This window comes from Melopsittacus undulatus, chromosome 1 (assembly GCF_012275295.1).
Source record: "Melopsittacus undulatus isolate bMelUnd1 chromosome 1, bMelUnd1.mat.Z, whole genome shotgun sequence".
NCBI lineage: Eukaryota > Metazoa > Chordata > Aves > Psittaciformes > Psittaculidae > Melopsittacus > Melopsittacus undulatus.
This window is the reverse complement of record NC_047527.1, coordinates 4,259,141-4,279,359: the sequence shown is the minus strand read 5'-3', so window position 1 is coordinate 4,279,359 and position 20,219 is coordinate 4,259,141. Positions and strand designations below refer to the sequence as shown.

At 50.9% G+C, this 20,219-nt stretch overlaps 1 protein-coding gene across 1 annotated transcript in view; it reads right to left on the bottom strand.

The window, feature by feature from the left end:
* Positions 1-18,655, bottom strand: part of PTP4A3 (protein tyrosine phosphatase 4A3) — a 47,769-nt gene extending 29,114 nt beyond the window's left edge. The window contains exon 1 of the mRNA XM_034062713.1: positions 18,505-18,655. The gene's annotated coding sequence lies outside the window, so the exon portion shown is untranslated. The remainder of the gene's footprint in view (positions 1-18,504) is intronic.
* Between the last annotated feature and the right edge of the window lie 1,564 nt (positions 18,656-20,219).

Sequence of the window (20,219 nt, the reverse complement as noted above, 5' to 3'; positions counted from 1 at the left end):
TAAGCCTGCTCTTGTATACATGTGTGTTAAAATAAGCTTGAAATGTAGTAAAAAAAGCTCATGAAATGTGTAAAAAACAAACAGGGCCAAGCCATGCTCCCTTTGCTGCTTCAGACCTGCACAGGGGATGCTAACTTGCACCCCAAACCCCCTTAGAAACCAATGTAACACTCACACAACTCCATTTTCAATGCTTGCAGACTTACTGTCCCTTGAAGAAGTGTCTAGAAATGCAAAAAGAGCATAATCCCATATTTTTCCCAAGGGCCATCCCTGCAGCTGTATTTCTGTGTTGGTTTTGAAGCATGCGGTTATAGGAATCATGGAATCCCAGAATCAATGAGGTTGGAAAAGACCTTTACAATCATCAAGTCCAACTGTTCCCAAGCACTGTCAAGGCCACCACTAAACCATGTCACTGAGGGCCTCACCTACATGGTTTGTGAACACTTCCAGGGATGGCGATTCCACCAGTTCCATGGCAAGAAAGAGGAAGGAGAAGTTAGGGGGGGGAATGGCAACCCATATGCAGTGAGAGCACTTTCCACACTTCCTACCTTCACTGCACCATTGATATGGGTCATTTATCTACTTGTCCCTGTCCTCTGTGCCCCAGGAGAGGAGCCAAGCACAAGGGCTGTAAAAATAAATCAGTCTTGGCAATGGAAGGGCAGGTGCAAGGGGAGAAGCTATTTTTAACCCCTATTCCACAAAAGGGGAATGCTGGGACTCCTCCGTATGGGGCTTGCCTGGGTTTAAGAGATGTATTTGGAGGCAGTGGAGGGGTCTGGCTGGTGGTTAATCCTGGTGCTAGGAGTTTAGGGCCAGGGACATCAAAGCATTCCTGCATCTGCTGGGGAAGCAGAGAGGCAGACAGTGGCTCTGCCTCCTCCCTGCATGTCTGCTTGGGGATACAGGCAGCACAGACGTGATGCCTGTGGCTCTCCATGATCCGGGAAAGCTGTTGAGATGTCTGAGCAAAGTCCTGGGGATGGATCTTCCCACTTATCTGCTGGGTTTCCATCCTGCAGCAAGCAAAAACCAGGTAAACCATGAGGAGAGGAGGTGGGGATATAACATGACCCCAAGGGGACCCACTGCGGCCACCAGACAGAGAAGGTGTGCATGACTTTCTTCCATGGCAGCTAGACCCAGACAAGCACCCTGCAGGCTTTGCACTTTGTTCCCTCTCTTATTAGCAGAGAAAAAGGGCAGCTTCCATGTGTGTGGAGCAAACCAACCTCTGCAGGTATCTCCCCATCCCTTATACTGACTCTAGCAGCACAGGGCAGTCACCTCCCTAAATTAAGAGGTAACTCCTTGGTGTGCATATATCAATTGCACTGGAAACAGGTCATTTCAATCTGTTTCTGCTGAGACTGTTTTCATGTTTTAGGACCCTTTCAACCACCCATGGCACCAGTGTTAAGCAAAGCCCTTGGCATGAAGATACAGGGCAACCACCTTAAAGAGCTTTGGCAGCATCGTACCCGCTGAAGGAGACAAGCACAAGGAGCAGACCCCAATAGTGAAGCTGGCAGAGCACTGCATGGGTAGATTCATCTAAAGCTGGACTATTTGATTTGGGGGGATAATGCACGTCCAATACATTTGAAGAAAAGCTACAAAATCAGTTTGCACTGAGGGGTGCTCAAAGTCTTTGTGCCACTTGCTGGGGACTCTTTGTTCGCCTGTGCAGGAACACAGTGGTATATACAATGGTCTGGCCATCAGAGACCAACCACCCAAGAGTCAAAGAGCTGGTCCATCACCCCCGGAGGCATTCAGGAAGGACCAGCTTCCCTGATGGAGGATGCAAAAGGAAACCTTAAGGCATTTGCCCACTGTAAGTGGAATACCAAGTGCTGAGGAGTCAGGGAAGCTGCAAGATGAGCTCCCAACAGCTACCACTGGCTGGTGTCTCTGTGTCCATCCTGGCATCCACAGTAGAAGCATTTCCTACTGCAGACAGGGGATGGTTCAAACCTCTCGTAACCAGGCTCTGCAGCAACCCAAGAGTTGGTTACTGCAACATCAAGCCTCAGAGACGAGGAGCACGTGAAGGATTTAGTAGGACCTGACATCTAAAGGGCTAAGGTAACTCTGTCAAAGGTTGGCATTAAAGACTCCACCATCCAAGGAGCCAAATGGCCCCAGGCAGGCTGCCCCAGGGGGACTTCTGGGTATACCACATAAATCTCCGACCTCATTAAAGCTCCAAAGACCACAGCATCCAGCTCCTGACCTTCTCCGGAGCAGAAAATGACAAAACACTTCCTGTTATTTATAGCAGCTGGAGAGCCTGATGGGAAAACCCCACTTGTGAAACATGGGCTGCCTGCCATGGTTGCTCTGCAATGGTCAAGCTGCTCCGAACTCCTGCCCATGGACTGCTCCATCCCTGAGGCCACTTCACCCCAGCTGCACAAGACGAACATGTGCATGGATCATAGAATCATGGAATGGGTTGGGTTGGAAGGGACCTCCAAAGTTCATCTTGTCCAGTCCACATGCAATGAGCAGGGACATCTTCAATTAGATCAGGATGCCAAGAACCACATCCAGCCTGACCTTGAATGTCTCCAGGGATGGGGCATCCACCACCTCTATGGGCAACCTGTGCCAGTGTTTCAGCAGCCAGATTGTAAGGAATTTCTTCCTCACATCCAGCCTGAATCTCCCTGTTTTAGTTTAAAACCATCACTCCTCATCCTATCACTACAGGCCCTGCTTAAAAGTCTCTCCCCATCTTTCTTACAGGCCTCTTTTAAGTACTGAAAGGCCACAAAAAAGTGGCCTTCTCCAGGCTGAGCAACCCCATCTCTCTCAGCCTTCCCCATATGAGCGGTGCTCCATCCCTCTGATCATGTCTGTGGCCTTCCTCTGGACCCTCTCCAACAGATCCGTATCCTTCCTGTCCTCAGCACTCCAGAGCTGGATGCAGTACTCCCTCAGGTCATGTTTGCATGGCACAACTTGAGTTAGGCAAGCTGGGCATCCCAGGAGAGGGGACTTGAGCTGTTTGGCTACAGGGACCTGGCATCCCTTGAGGTGCATCTCTCACCTCTATGAGTACCTCTCCCAAACATGGCTCCAAGGCTGACCTTACCTTGGAGGTGATTATCAGCTCTCTAGAGAAACTGAGGCACGGCCCCTTTGCCCACCTCCATTGGGTGCTATCCACCACCTCAAAGCATGGTGGTACAGGCACTGGCAGGTCTGTTCGCTGGCAGATGGGTTTCCACCACCCTGGCATGCACAAGGGGTGCTTTCCAGCATGCTCAGTCATTCCAGTAAGGAAACCTCGCAGTCCAAGGCAAGTTCTTCCTGCAGTGGGATGCGCTTCACTGTGGGCTTGTCGGGCAAGAGCCTCCCAGCATTGGTGATGCTCAAGATGAGCATTTGCTGTTGTGCTGTCAAGGGGCATTCCCAAAGCTTCTATCCTGGGTTAGAGCCAGTGAATGCTTTCTGCTCGTGTCCAGGTCAAGGGAAGCAAGCAGCTCATCAGGAACTGCTGGTGCTTTCCAGCCATGATAGGAGAAGCTGGTTCTGGAGCTTACCACAGTGGCAGCTCTTCTCTATAGTGATAGGGGTGATAGGTTCACACTGAAACTGGGGACATTAAGGTTAGGTATGAGGAAGAAGTTCTTTACTGTGAGAGTGCTGAGGCACTGGCACAGGCTGCCCAGAGAAGTGGTGAATGCTCCATCCCTGGCAGTCTTCAAGGCCAGGCTGGACAGAGCCTTGGGTGATATGGTTTAGTGTGAGGTGTCCCTGCCCATGGCAGGTGGTTGGAACTGGATGATGTTAAGGTCCTTTCCAACCCTAACTATTCTATGATTCTATGACTCTGTGGATGTCTCCAGAGAGGAAGACCCCACAACCCCCCTGCGCAGCCTGTGCCAGTGCTCTGCCACCCTCAGTGTAATAAGCTCTTCCTCATGTCAAGGTTAAACTTGTGTTCTAGTTTACGGCCACTACTCCTTGTCCTGTCACTGGGCACCACAATGAGCCCACCAACTGCTGCATTGGCCTATGTCTCCAATGCCAACACAGCAGTCAGCACCTGCTGAGGTTTAGGATCATGCTGGGAGCAACACGGAACTTCATCTTCATCATAAAGCTGCTGCTCCTGCCCGGGCAATGATGTTTATCCATGACAGGATTCAGTTTGGGTTGGAAGGAACCTTTAAGTACAGTCTAGTTCCAACCCCTAGGCTATAAGCAGGGACATGCTCAACTGCATCCACAGAGCCCATTTCAGCTCTTTCTCAAGGAGTTACCTGGTGCCTGACTTCCTGGAGGGCTCCTCCTGTCCTCTGCCACAGCTCCACTGTCAGCTTATCCCCACATTCATGTGGTCACTGTGGGGACTGAGAGCCCTGCACAGCTCATCCTCAGCAACAAACACCAAAAGCAGAGCCACAGCCAAGACCCTAGAGGTATATCCGAAGAGCCCAGCCAGATCTTCTCCCATGGAGATCTCAGTCCTTGTGATGGACAAGCCCCTTCTAAACAGCTCCAAGCAGTTTGCCTGCAACTCCAGTCAGTAACATCCTATTTTGTCTACAAAGTTATGTCAGCAGCAATTCACAGGCTTCACACTGGTTAACCTTTTTCCACCAAACAAGCCCAGGGATATTTTGACTCCCTGTCCTCGAGAGGTTTATTTGTGTAGGACCCATCCATTTACCAGCTTCCAGCAGTGGAAAGATGCACAAGGACAGTAACTGCTTTCTAATAGCTGGGGAAAGGCTTCATGGTTGTGGCTCCTCAGCACTGGAGCTAGAAAAGCAAAGCACCTGCCAAAGCTGCCTGAGAGAGTCCAAGAGGCTTGTAATTAGCTTGGGAGAGAAATGAGGGTGAATACAACAGCACAGCTATCACCCCTAAATAAAACAAGATCTGCAGAGAACCTGGTATTATTCTTGCTGGAGGCAAACACATGGACTCAGATTATGGAGCTCCAAAAGAAGACCCAACAGAGAGGGCACATCACAGAAACCCATCCCCACTTCCAGCCTTTTCCACATCCAGGATGAGATAACCCAATACAAAACCAATCCAAGCATCCCCAGTGCCCTCCATGGCACAGAACCACATCTCACCATCTGGTGCTCCCAGCATGTTGAAGCACCAACAGATACAAAAAGCAAGATCAATAAAATGGGCAACCTTAGCCTTTGCCTGAGAAGGATTTGATGCCTTTCAGAAGAGCTCCCACGTGTGGGATGCATCCTCACCGCAGGACCACGGGATGCTGCATCTCACGGATGCTTCCGCTCCAAGCAGTCCAGAAACCTTCCTCGTGATTTGAAAGGTTTGGCCAAAAGGGATTTGCCTGAGGCTCCCTGGGCTCTCCTGGCAAATGATTTACAGATGCTGCCTCTGGCTGGCGCGCTCTTCACCCAGACAGAACAAGCATCTGGCAGGCCCATTATTTAAGAGGCATTAGTGCCTCGTGTGGAGGGTGTGTTCTGGAGAGCCTGGAGATTTATTGTCCAGATATAAAGCTCTGTCTGAGCTCTGTCCCAGGAGCACTGTAAGGGAAAAGCAAAGAGTTTCTTCATACAAGAGCCTGCTTATCACAACTGCAATTATTTGCACACAGGAGGGCAAAGGCACCCCAGGGTGACACAGGGCTGGCTCCAGCGGGTGCTGCCAATGAGGAGGAATGGCCAACCCGGAAAGGGGCAGAGAAAGCTTGTGCCTTTTAACAGCAGTTGGGATATTTTCTCCGGCACATTCCTCTCCTTCCAGTAATCTTGTGGGAGCCTGGAAGGACGGGTTGTGAAACACAATTCCTCCTCCTTGGACAAAGCAGCCTTGGATGGGGATAGGACCAGTGTCCATCACATTGCGAATGCCAAGACACCCATAATTAAACTGGGTGATAAGGAGAAAACCTTTCCCACCATATATCTCCACCATGGGCTGGCTGGTCCCTGCAGCAGGGTGGACACAGGCAGAGCTTCTCAGACTGGAGGAAAAGGTACAGCACGCTCGGTGTGATGCAATATTTACCTCTTCTTGAGGTTTGGGTTGAGGTCATGCATTGACATCACTTTGGGCTGTATTTGCTCATGGACAGAACGTTAAATCCCCCAGGCTTCAGAGAAAATCCCAGTTCAGGGCACTACAGGATCATGGAATCATTAGGGTTGGAAGGGCCCTCTGGTGATGTGAAACTTGTGTTCTGGTTTACAGCTGTTGCTCCTCATCCCATCACTGGGCACCACTGAAAAGTCTGACACCCTCCTCTTGGCACCCACCTTGGAGATCCTGATCTACATTGATGAGATGCTCTCTCAGTCTGCTCTTCTCCAGACTAAACAGGCCCAGCTCCAGCAGTCCCTCCTCATAAGAGATGCTCCAGACCCCTGAGCATCCTTGTGCCCTCTGCTGGACCCTCTCCAATATCTCCTTGTCTTTCTTGTACTAAGGAGCCCAGAATGGACACAGTGCTCCAGATGTGTCCTCACCATTAGGATCACCTGCCTTGACCCACACTCCTCCCAGTGCACCCCACAGCTTGTAGAATATCATCTACCAATACTCCCAGCTCCTTCTCAACTGAAGGACTCTCTAGCAGGTCAGCCCCAGCCTGTGCTGGTATTTGGGGTTCCTCCTCCATACACTTGCCCTTGTTGAACCTCATCAGGTTTCTCTCTGCCCAATTTTCCAGCCTATCAAGGTCTAAGAAGGCCACCAGCTGGAAGGAAAGCCCAGTGGGATGCACTGCTTCCTGAGTGGCTCCTCCAGGCCAAGCAGGACCTTGTCAGGACTACCTGACATCTCCATCCATCCCACAATGGGCAGGACATCAGGTTGCATCTCACGAGCAGCTCATGAAGACACTGGTTACAGCCACGTGCTGGGCTGCTGGTGGTGCACACCTATGCCTTCACCCACCTCTGGTTTCAATTAAAGCCACCAATCATTTTGGCATGAAAACCCTGCACCAAGCACATCCTACATTGGGCTCACTAACACCAGCCAGATGTGGGGCTCCTGCAGGTGCCACAGTAGTCACAAACATGCAGGTGGCTTTGCAGCGGGGAAACGATGACAAAACCCACCAAGTTATGGGTCATTTCCATCAAACCAAGTCTTTTGGGCTGAGGAAAACTGAACCAAGCTGGTCCTGGATGCTTTGCTGGGCTTGGGTGAGGCCCTGGGGCTGTAATGGTTTTATTTAGGGCGTGCAATAACCTTTGGCTCCTATTGTATTTGCGTTTGCCAGAAAGACAGTTGGTCTGGCTGGATTAAAGCTGGCCGTAATTACATGCCAATGCCTCCTCTGTAGCAAGGAGGGGCAAAAGGGAGAAAGAAAACCACATGTGCATCCCCACACACAGCACTTTGTGCGGAGACAGCCCCTCGCCCTCCCAGGAATCCGGCTTTAGCACTTTGGGAAGTTACTGACAACGCAGTGCAAAAAGGAGCAGAGATGTGGAAATCGCTCCTGGTGTCAAAATGTGTTTCATAAGCAACCAGCCATATCCCCTGAAGGACTCTCCACCAACCCAATGAGAGCCTTCCCCTCTTTCCCAAAGGAACGTGCACAATTCAAACCAGATGCTCCAAAACGCCTGGTTGAAGACATTCCCTTTCATCTGGTAATTGCTGCTTCCGAGGAAGGAGATCTTAAGGTCCTCAAACCCTTTTGAATGATCCAGCCACCTATTTTTGTCCCTTTGGGGCTTCAGAGCATCACTGGCTTGGGCATCTGAGCCATGTTGCTGCTCCTCATCCCCTCTCTCTAGCAGTTAATAGCCAGCCTTAGCCTCCTTGCCAGCACTGGCATCCCTGGGGCTGGTTTACCATCAGCCCCATGCAATCCCACTGCAAGAGGTGCCACGACGCCACTGAGATGGGCACCACTGCTCCGCTATTGCTGGCTGGGCATGGTGTAGGAAAGATAGCTTGGAGGGGTAGAAGAATAAGATCCAAAAGGCAAAACTAAGATGTTATTTTCAGTAATAGCAGTGGTGATGCCTCCATCTGAAACTGCAGAAGGAAATCCCCCTACTCATACCCATAGCTGCTATGGGTATGCCCTCCCCCAAAAGGGTTCTGACTTATGCAAGCCTGAATTTAATTGAGGCCCATTTGCACTGAGGATTTCCTCTTGTCCTCTTCAGTCGCTGCATTTCTAGCTTTGACAAATAAACAGCCAAGTCCTCAAACCTCAGGCTCTTTATTGCTTGTGGTTCCTTCCCCTTCATTTCTAAGAAATGAATAACAGGAGCAGAAGGTTGCAAAACACACACACTGGCCACCCCTGGCTTTAAATACAGCAGGAAATCAAATAAATGGGGAGAGAGGAATGAGGAAGATCGACTACAAGGAGAAAATGCCCAGCTGCACCCACCGTAAGTGCTGGAAGCCATGGATGCTGATTTAGGCAGTGAGAAAACACAATGCAAAGAGCAAAACCAGCAATATCACCAATGCAATGAACTCCTGTGCTGGGGCTGCGGCTGCAAAAGAGCCCACAGGCTGCTTGGAAAACACTAAGGACGAGAAGTGAATGCCCAATGTGATGTATTAAACAACCACAGCCTGGAGAAGAGGAGCTCAGGGTCAAAAATCACTTAACATGGCAAGATGTGATGGGATCTGCTGATTCCCTCCTAGTTATCTGCTGCTGATCCTCAGCACTGCATTAGCATCCCTCTCCCTGACAGCGAAGACAAGCGTTAGTGTGTTACAGCAGCCAAGCAGCTTCACTGGAAACCATGACAGATGAGAATAATCCTGCTAATAACCGCAGGGCCCAGCTCCTCCTCAGTGATGCCAATTTACGTGTGGTTTAATAAGGGCATGGCACGACGGAAGGACACTGCAGGGGAATATCAAACCCTGCCTCAAATGGACACACACTGATGCAGTTGAGATTAGGCAGGGTGAAAAAAACATGAACAAAAATAGGTTCTTAACTGAAGGAAAACCTGGAGGAAATAAGGAGCGGGTGAACGATGGCACACAGTGTATTTTTGGCACTCTCTGAAGACATTTAATGCCAGTTGGATGTTGTTCTGGGCAACGTGATCTAGATGAAGATGTACCTGCTTATTGCAAAGGTGTTGGACTAGATGAGCTTTGAAGGCCCCTTCCAACCCACACTATTCCATGGTTCTATGATTGCCTTCAATCAAAGGTATCAGCTGAGCTCTGCCTGCCAAGGAGAAGGAAAGGATCCAAATTGGGATGGGCAAACCAGCACCAAGCCTCAAGCCCCCTTGGTAGAGTTTTAATCAAAAGATATTGCATCCTGGATGGTCCAACACAGCCAAAAGGGGAGCAGTGGTAAAAAACACATGTGTATGTTTTGCTCTGGTGAACTTAAGTGTTGTAAATCCACTTCAGCCTTTGAGCAAAGGGCCTGGCACAGCCATGCACAGGAAACTCCTGCTTCAGAAGTCCAGGGCTGAGATTAGCACGAGATTAGCAGGGCTGGAGTGTGAGCGGTTACACTGCTACCCAAGGGTGTCAAATGAAAGGAGAGGGAAGGGTGTGAGTGAAGGCTGCATTAGGGATAAAACACCTCATCCTCTGCTATGCCAACATGGCTTTTGCATTGCAAATGCTAATGAAATCAGATGATGGCTTCGAATCTGAGAACCTGTGTCAACATGGAGCATGGTCAGCACGTCCCTTCTGCAGGTTGGGACCATCCTGGTGAGGATGTCAGAGGCAGTAGCATGGATCTTCCTCTGTCAATGGGAGGTCAAGCTGCAAAAGGAGTCACTGGGGCTGTCTCCACTGCAGGGATGGGGAAGCCTAGATGCCCTTACACCCATTCTCAGTCAAGAGCACTGGGGTTATTTAGGTTGGCAGACCCAGGGCACTCGGTATAGCCTGCCAGAGAATAAACACCAGAGCAGGGAAAAAAGCCATCGGAGCTAAAAGCCAGTACACAAAGAACAAGGCCAAATGGGTACAAGTCATCCACAAATAAATTTAAGCTGGAAATGAGAGCAGTTTGTATCCGTGTGAGCAGCAAGGCTCTAGCAGCGGCTTTCCCGGAGGACTTGCCAGGGTCAAACGGCTCATTAGCTTTAAGAAGGAAGCTGGCAGGGGGGTTGCATTGCAGCTGCCTGTAACAGGAAGAGGGGGGGACCAGCCTTTAGACCAGCCAGAAATCAGTGGTGGCCTTGGGGTTTCATCACGATGCGAGTCTTTTGCCACAGCTTCCATCCCGCCTGTGCTGGTGGGGTACAGAGGGATGCAAACAGCATCTAGGAGAAAGGGAAGCTGCACAGGGAGGGGAAATAAAGAGGCACAGCTCCGTTTCTCCAGCTGACAGGAGCTTAAACACCGGCTGGGATTCGGGCTCACGGCCCTCCATGAAATTCCACTTGGCTCATCTTAAAACAGCAGCTCTACTCCCTGAGCACCCTAGGAGCATTTCAATAATAGCAGGAGGAATCAGACCTACTCGTCAAGCGTGTTGCTATTTGTGCAAACGCTGTGTACCGGAGGGAAGCTTGAAGAACAAGTCCCCCTTTTTATAGCGCTGTATGCTGGCAGCGAGCCTGCAAATTAGGAGGAATTCAGAGAGAAGCAACAACAACAACAACAAAAAAAGAAGCCTAAGGGGCTGGAGGGATTAATTTTGGAGGGGGAAAGAAAAATGGAGAGAGAGAACTAAGTGTGTGGTCCAGTGCATGCGACTTGGGGCTGGGACTGCACCCACTGCTGTCCCATCCATAGCAAACCTAGGCAGGTTTCCTCACCTGCCCTTTAGATGTGTTGTCTCCCACCTCAGGAGGCAGCTCCATCATGTCAATGCAAAAAAAAGAAGCATTTAAAATAGATAGAAATAGTATTTAAAATGATAGAAAGTTACTTGACAGAGCAAAGGAGAGCCCATGACCAAAATCAGTTTGAGCTGGGAGCGGCAACGAAGGGTGAATGGGGAGGAACCCTCTCTGCAATGAGGTTTCTAGGGTGGTTTTACCCCAAACCGGCTCAGTTCATCCCCAGCCTCTCTGAACATGCAAGCTCCCTGCCTGGATGCGGCCCTGCTATCAGCATCCCCATCACTGGGGCACGGAGAGGGGTAGGAGATGACCTGGATCATGGGTTTAATCACCAGCCTTCAGCCTGGCTGCGCTTGCACTGGTGGCAGGGCCCCAGAGAGGGGACTCTGGCAGGAGCCCAGCACTGTTCCTACAGGAAAAAGCTTGGCTGTCCCTATCTCAGGGTACCCAGCCTCATGGGGATATCCCTGTGACCAGCAGGTTGCACCCCATGGGATGCATCCCCCCATCGCCCTGGGGAGCACCAGTGCAGGGACATCCAGAGCCTTTCAGGGTAGGGAATTAGGCATGCCATAAATTATCCTGTTTGTTTTCCAAACCCCCTGTTTTTCTGCCAGCCACACAACGAAGCAAGAAGCTGTAATTTGCCACTGACAGGGTGTAGGAAAGGAGGGGACACAGCGGCTGGGACAAGCTTTCCCTTAAATGCCCCCTTAACTCCACCTTAAGGAATAATGAGCCGGGGCAGTGGAGGTTACTGCTTTGGTATGAGAATTTTCATGAGCATGAGAAGGCAAAAAAAAAGAGACCACATTGCTCCAAAGTGGCTTTTTTTTTCCCTTTAAAGAAAGCTTCAGGGGCTCTGGGAGAGCAAAGCTCGCTGCAGTTTGTTTTCTGTTGTGCCCACGTTACCAAGCAGAGCCTGCAGAGGAATGCACAGCGAGGGGCACCCGGATGGGTAGTGCCCCTGGGTAAGCACTAATAGTCAGGTATGATGGGAGGGTGGGGGGCACCAAATCCAGTGCTCAACAAGTCAGCATCCCAGTTTAATGCAAGGTTTGCTTCCAGTAGTGCTCCACTGCATAGAACCACAGACTGCTTTGGGTTGGGAAGGACCTTATGATCATCCAGTTCCAGCCCCCTGCCATGGGCATGGACACCTCACACTAAACCATGGCACCCAAGACTCTGTCCAACCTGGCCTTGAACACTGCCAGGGATGGAGCATTTACAACTTCCTTGGTAAACCCATTCCAGTGCCTCACAGTAAAGAATTTTTTCCTTATATCCAATCTAAGCTTCCCCTGTTTCAGTTTGAACCCATCACCCCTTGTCCTATCACTACAGTCCCTAATGAAGAGTCCCTCACCAGCATCCTTGTAGCCCCCTTCAGACACTGGAAGCTGCTCTGAGGTCTCCACACAGCTTCTCTTCTCCAGGCTGAACAGCCCCAACTTTCTCAGCCTGTCTCCATACAGGAGGTGCTCCAGTCCCTGCTCACCCTCTGAACACTGAGCCAATAAATAAATATATCACATTAAATACAAATCACAATCAATAATACACAAATCACATTAAAACAGTGATTCCAGAGGCTGGGATAATCAAGGCAATTCTGCCAGGGAGCAGCGCGGTAGCCAGCAGCTCCCAAAGCCTTCTCCAGAGAAGTTCAAACCCTCAAATACTTGGAATTGCTCTTTGAGGGAATTTATCTGAAAGCTGCTTTAACGGCAGCTGGGAATTACCAGGGAGGCACTTTGCGATTTCCCAGCTGCTGACCCTGTTCACATGAAGGGGGCCCTGGGTGACCGTGCAGCTCGGGAATATGTGCTGGAGCCAGCAACTGCCTGGAGCTGCACCCGCGCTTCCCCTTGCCCCGTGTCGTGGGAGCAGCACGGAGGAGCTATGGAGAATGGCAGAAACAAGAGAAAACAGAATCACAGGATCAACAAGGGTGGAAAAGACCTTTAAGATCATTGAGCCCAACCTTTATCCCAGCACTGCCAAGGCCACCACTAACCCATGGCACTGAGGGCTTCATCTACACGGTGTGTGAACATTCCCAGGGATGGTGACTCCAGCCCTGCCCTGGGCAGCCTGTTCCAATGCCTGAGCACCCTCTGGGGAAGGAATTGTTCCTCAGCTCCATCTAAACCTGCCCTGGTGCAGCTTGAGGCCATTTCCTCTTGTCCCATCCCTTGTTCCTTGGGAGAAAAGCCTGATCCCCACCTCCCTCCATCCTCCTGTCAGGCAGTTGTAGGGAGCGATAAGGTCCCCCCTGAGCCTTCTCTTCTCCAGAATGAACCTCCCAGGTCCCTCAGCCATTCCCCATCACACTTGTGCTCCAGGCCCTGCACCAGCTCCATTGCCCTTCTCTGGCCCAGCTCCAGCATCTCAGTGTCTCTCTTGTAGTGAGAAGCTCAGAACTGATCCCCAACATCCAGCAATAAGGGCATGAGCCTGTTTAGCTGGGATGTGATAGGATTATTTTTGAAGACCCTTTTCCCATCAAGGCTGAAAACTGCACCCAACTGCACTGCTTCATACCTAGAGCTAAAGTAGAGCTGGAGCTCCAAAACACCAAGCCAATGTCACAACTTGCTGGTGGCACATTGCTTTTTAAGCATTTTGTTCTAAAAAGAAAGGTTATTGAGCAAAATCACTGATGATAAGCTATGTATCAATAGGACTGCGAGTGACAGGTCCTGCTTGAAGACTGGAAGATGCCATCAGCTCAGCTGTAGTTGTTCCTCTTGCAAAACCTTTGTGCCCCCCTGTCCACCCCATTGTCCTGAGAGGGTTATGGAGTCCTTCTCTGCTCTAAACCTACATGGGGCCGTCTTGGTCACCCCAGCTGACTCACACCCTGGAGATGCGATGGCAGACCTGGAAGAGATGGGATGGCTCTGGTGGTGGGTAGAGGCAGCCCCATGCCCAACTGCTACCAGATGCCAACTCACCTGCATCATGCAGCCTAGTCACAGGGGGCAAAGGGGGCCCCCAAAGCCACAGGCAAGTGTTGGGCTGATAGGCATCAACCTCCCCTCATCACCCACAGCCCTGCAGTGGCTTTCTTCTCCTTGTTATGCTTGAAAGACACTTGTGGAAAAACACAGCAGAAAGGGTTTGAGTGGCAGGCTGGAGAAGGAAAACAACTTGGCAAGGAGCGGGCTGAAGGACACAGGCGTTCCCATTTCAGGGCAGAACTCCCAGGGGTGCTGCTCACAGGGTTTATTGACCAACTCAACAAGCTGGCCTTGCAAACCACGCCAGGGAGGGACACAGCTTTTGGTCAAGGTTTCAACGGTGGCACTTTATTAACTCTATAATCAACCGGTGATTTAATCAACAGGGACTCAATGCACACAGTCAACAAGACTCTGCAATCACTGCACGTGCACTGTCACCCAACATCACCCCAAAAAAGCCATCAAGTGGTCTCTGGAATGCAAAGGGAACCAAAAATAAAGGGAAAAACTAAAACTCAAAGTCCAGGCAGGTAAAATCTGCTTATAATAACAAAGGGGTGCGCCCTTGACTCAGTCAGTGCAGCAGACACAGAGAATTGGGTTGCTTGGCTCAGTATTAGAAGGAGAAATAATCATTGCCATAATAAACCAAGAACAATTAGACGCAGCCAGGTCAGGTTCATTAAGGGTGAAAGGCAACAGTTTGACTCCAAACCCAGCCTGAAAGGTTGCATCGATAGGATCTTCCCCAGCACAAGTCTGTGCGGGAACTCGTCATTCCCCCCCCATTCCTTTTCCTTGCAACACGCAACATCGCCCACAGCTCTCACGTTAAATATCTTATTAACTGCAGTGACGCAAGAGAGGAAATCTCTGACAAGTATCAGAGAGGGAACACATTCACCATCGATACGGCTGCAGAGATCTGCATGCGAAATGCATTCACCCCCTTCTTTCCCACCCCCCTTCCCCCTGATCACTCGATGCCATGGGAAACTGAAGCTGACATCCAAACAGAGAGAGACTCACAGTAAAAATATTAAGATGAAGAAAGAAAAGAGCCATAAAAACTTGCCTTCCAGGAAACCATTTGGATGCAGACCCTGCGCAGCTGCAGCCACCCTCCGCGTTGCGTTCAACCCCCTCCTGCTTTCCGGCTTGGAAATCAAGGCAGGGTGGGGAAGAAAAGGGGATAAAGCCCCAGAGGATGAAGAGGAGAAGCGATATTGCAGCTGATGAGCCCGAGAGGCTGTTGGCAAAGTGGTCCAGCAATCATCAGAAATTCAGACGGTCACGTGAGGAGCCTGTCTGCAGCTCCTGCTCAGGCTCAGCACTTCCCGAACTGCACACGCAGCAGTTCTCCCACCCCATTCCCACCCGTTTTCCAGCCCCGTGTTCCATCTAAACCCCTCCATCAGGCTTTAAGCACCGCAAGGTGACTGAGGGCTTCCTGCCAAAAATGCTCCGGCCACAAAGGTGGATTCGTGCCATGCTAAGCGCAGATAAAGCATCGCTTATGCTGCAAAGCCACCCTTCCCTTATGAGCTTTCCACCTATATCCTAGCAGGCAGCGGGGTTTTCTCCATCAGGATGTGCACAGTGGCCATCACCTCACCACAGGGCTGATGGGGGTCGCACTGACGGGGAGGAGCAGCCAGAGAACATGCTGTACCTGCTTCCTGGACCAGCCTGTCCCTGGGCAACCCTAGGCATGCCCAAAACTGGCCCCCGAGCTGCCCTGCTTGCATCAGAACAGGCAGGTGAGCCCAGACACCTCCAGGGTGAGGTGGCAGCTGCCTTTTTTCTTTATTTATTTAATTTTAGGGGCTTATTTGCTTTAGTTTTCACCTGGGATGTTGCTCGCACCCAAAGGATGCTCATTCCTCTCCCATCCTTCATTGCCCTATGGTATGGCAGCTCCCAGGGACCCACCAGGACCAAGCAAAGGTCCCTCTGCAAATGCTGTTCTATACAACCTCAGCACCCCACTCCCTTTTGGACAATGAAAATGGATGCTTTTTCCTCTGCTTGCACCCATTCTTCAGATAAATTCACATGAGGAATTAAGAGACTCAAAGGCTTCATGCTGCCCGGCCAGAGATGCATTGCATTGCAGTAAAGTCAGGCAGATACAGTGGGACTAAAAAAAGAGTGTGTTTTTCTTTTTTTAAAGCCGGATTGCCTTTCACAGCATCTATATTTATAGGTAGAGCTGTTGAAATCTTAAGGGCTCCTTGCCACAGGAATCCAGTCACATCTCGTGTTCACAAAGTGGCGTAACTGGGCAAAAATGAGCATTCAACAGAGCAACGGGCGCTGCATCCTTCCTTTAGTTTTGGGTACAGTTAGAGGGGGTAAAAAAGAAGATGTAAAATGCATAGGGGAGATGTGCGTGCCCCCACCATGTGCCATGATCAGTAGTTTCCAAGTTTGGAGCACAGCAAACATGGGATTTCACACCCACCCCTAGACGGGCAATTTCCTTCTCAGTCAATGATCAAACCAGAAACCCCAAAACCCCCTTTTTTGGGTGTTCATTTTTGCTTCCTATTGGTCTATCAGTGGCACACTCAAACCGTCCCCTGCATTTTGTCTGATGGTTTAAAAACCCCAATAGGGTTCAGCTCCAGAGCAGTCAAACTTGCTCTCCCCGTCCAAAGCCGCTTTGGAACGCCATCCACCAACGCATTGTGGCACACAATGCCCAGAAACCACACAGCCTCAGCCCAAAAGCTTGCAGTTTCCTTATACAACAGCACGCTATGCTGCTAAAAAAACCCTCTTTTATTGTAATTTGTGCTATAAAAACCCATTGTGCCACGTCCGACGATGTGCTACCACCCCACTGAGCGCATCTGGATGCTCAACTCTGTATTTCCTTATGGCAACCTGTGCCTATTCCAGTCAAAAACCCAAACTGTAATTAAAGTTATTGATAGGAGCCAATGTTTACTGTTTGCTATTTTAATATAAAGTGCTGCTGGATTTCAAGCCGCTGATTTCCGTCGCTTGCAGGGGATGATTAAGCTGGAAACATGCCTAAACGGTGGGGGCATTTTGACGTTTCTGCAGGCACTTCTGCCATCAAATCCAAGAGGCCGATCCCAATGGATGCTTCTCAACAGGGACCACCTCGACTGGAGGCCAGTGAGTGATTTTTGAGCACGCATAGAAATAAAACTAAACCAGTCGTAATGAAAGCTTTCAGCAGTGCCAATGGGATGAAGGTTGGTAGCGCTCCAGTGACACGACTATTTTCAGCCTCGTGAAAGTTTAAGTATTGCTTTCCCAAAGGAATGGATTTCAGGTTGGAGCTTTTACTAGGTTAAAAGTCTCTTCCTTCACTTGCCCACGTGTCAGATTTGGCAGTCCCTACAGGCATCCGATGCCCCCCAAAGAGGCTATGATGGGAACTGTGCTGCAACACAGCAACAGCCGGCGCCTGGGTGGTTAACTCTGAAGCCTAGTGACAACACACTATGAAGTTCCTGGATGTATGCAAGTATTGGTGGGTGTACAAAGCTCCCAGCTTTAAATACACCTGCAGCATTTTCAGTATACACTACTAGCAATGATATGACCAAACAATCAGCAACCATTATAACCACAGAACTCAAATCCAGCCCACAACAGGGTAGGGAGACGCATGAGACTTAGCATACAAACAAGTCACCAGCCCCATTTATCCACGCTACTCTTTTTCCAGTGCTTCCAATAAATACAGAACTTCATTAAGGCCTAATTTAGTTGCTGATCTTCCTTTAGCAAGGAGGATGTATGTATATAAAACCAACTCAGCAGCCCCAGCCGCTCCGTTTACATTTCACCTCCTTTGAGCAGAAGGATGAAGCCGTAACCGAATTAACTGGAAATTGGCAGCAGCACAAACTTGCCAGATTCCAGCTAATTGCTCGGATTAGTAATTCCAGTCGCATGCAAAATCCACCTTACCTACGGCAGAGGAAGGCAGCACATGGGGTGTCCTCCTGCTTTGTGACCCGCCTGCTTTCACAACGGGGCCCACCAACCTCCCAAAAACCCCTTAAACCTCATTAGCACAACGGAAACACGCTCAAATATGGCACAGGAGAGGCCGTCACTGCTGCAACTGCAGCCCCATGCGTTTAACGCCGTTTCCCTGCAAAGAGGTGGGAAACGTCCATCGGGATGGCACGACCGGACAGCAGGGAACATTCTGCGCTTCCCCCCCCCAACCCCGGGCCCCTTGAAACGCTAAGAACGTGGTGAGGCCGCCGGGAGAATGGAAGCGCCCACGATGCGCACCCTGCAGCGCACCCAGCGCGCATCGCAATGGGACACGGGGCTCTCAGGGTGCTCCGGTGCTGTCCTGTAATGGGGGGGGGGCGAATGGAGCATCACACGTGGTCTCCCCACCGGAGCTACCGCAGCATCACGCATGGTGCCCCCCCCCGCGCTGCACCTCGCAGTGCCCTGCTTGAGCCCCCCCAAGGCTCTACCTGGTGTCCCCCCTCCGACTGGTACCGGGGCTACCGCACCCCGCGCACGGGGGGCACCGCATCGCGCACCCCAGCGCGGCCTCCCCCCGCACGCCGCGATTCCCCCGCTCCGGCCTCCCGGCGGAGGGAGAAAGGAAGGAAGAAAGGAAGGAAGGAAGGAAGGAGAGGAGGGATCGCCCCGCACCCGGCTAGCCCCACGCTTCGCTCCGCGCATGGCTCCCTCCCGCCCGCATTGTTGCGCGGGCGGCCCCACACGCCGCCTCCTCGCCGCCCGTCCCGCGCACTGACCTGCTCGCCGGCTCCGGCCGTGCCGCCCCGTTCTGCGCTGTCCCGTTCCCGTTCCCGGTCCCGTTCCCGTTCCCGTCCCGTTCGGTTCCGTTCCGCTCCGCGCCCAGCACATGCAGCTGCTGCAGCCCCGCGCGCGCCCCCTGCCCGTCCTGGCCCCGCCCCCTCGATCCGGCCGCGGCGTCACGTGGTACGGCGGAGCCAATAGGGAGGGGAGGGAAGAGACGGCCGGGCCGGTGAAGGGGCGGGGCTAAAGGAGGGAGGGGCGTGTAGAGGGGGAGGGGCTATGAGGTGGGCGGGGCTAGACACGGGTCTTGCCCATATTTGGTGTTGGGCGGGGCCAGGTGAGGGGGCGCAGGGAGGTGGGGGGTGAGGTGAGTGTGCGGGAGGGAAGGAAAGGGAGGAGGAGGACGAAGAGGAAGAACAGGAGGAGGAGGAGGATGGAGAAGATGATGATGATGATGGAAAAGATGATGAAGAGGATGATGAAGAAGAAGGTGATGATGAAGAACAAGAAAATGATGAAGGAAAGAGGGGAAGGAGAAGAGGAAGAGGATAGGGAAGAATAAGAGAAGGAGGAAATGGGAGGAGGAAGAAGAAAAGCAGGATGAAGAGGAAGAAGAGGAGGAGGAAGAAGATGATGAACAAGAAGATGATGAAGAAGGAGAAAATGATGATGATGCCCATGGCAGGGGGATTGGAACTAGATGATCTTAGGGTCCTTTCCAACACTAACTGTTCTATAATTCTATCATTCTCTGATGCAGGAGAACAAGAAGATGATGAAGAAGATGATGATGAGGAGGAGTAAGATGAAGAAGACAAAGAGGAAGGAGAGGAAGGAGGCCTAGAAGCTGGGGCAGAGCAGGCTGCACAAACCTTGGTGCAGTGAAACCCCCCTTCCCCATGCTGGCCAGGCTGGGTGCAGGGAGTAGCTGCTCATTCCTATAGCTCTATAAAGGATGTATTCAACATCCCACCATGAGCAGTGCTGGGCACAGCGGTGTCACCCATAGGGTCACTTTCTTGGGGTCTGTTTTGATTCAAGAGCTGCTATTGCTCAGCCTGTCTGGCCAAGCTCCTTGCCCCAGGTTATCAACCTCTGTGGCTATAAATCCCTGTGTAGGGCTGTGGCATAAAAAACGACCATAAATCCAAAGGAATAGGAACACAACACCTGCCTCTTTTCATTTATGTCTGATTTATTGAAGACTCTTTTAGCAGGAGTCACTGTGGAGTCAGCCAACAGCTTTGCAGCCATTAAAGCAATAGTAGGATAGTGCTTTTGGGGTGACAAAAGACACAGAGGGATAAGGTGATTCCTCAGGAGTCACACACAGATATGTAGGTATGAAAGGGAAGCAGCTGAATATCAGATGTGCATTTGAAGGATGTTTTTTGCTGTGCTCTGAAAGGCACTAAAACAGTGCTGTCTAAACCAGAACCATCTGAGAGTGCTTTGTGCTTCTGAGAACACTGTTATAAAAGGGCCAGGAGGCCTCCTCTTTGGTTAAGGGTCACCTGGCATGACCTGCAGCAAGTCCTCCATCAGAACATGAGACAGGCTGATTTGGCACAGTGAGTGTTTCCAACAGGGGGAAAAAAAGAGGAGAAGGGAAAAAAGGAAGGAAAAGGTTCAGAATTTCTTCATTCATCATAAAACCCCCAAATCAGTAAAGGAAACAAGTCAAGTTTAGGTTTCTTAACGTGATGGATCT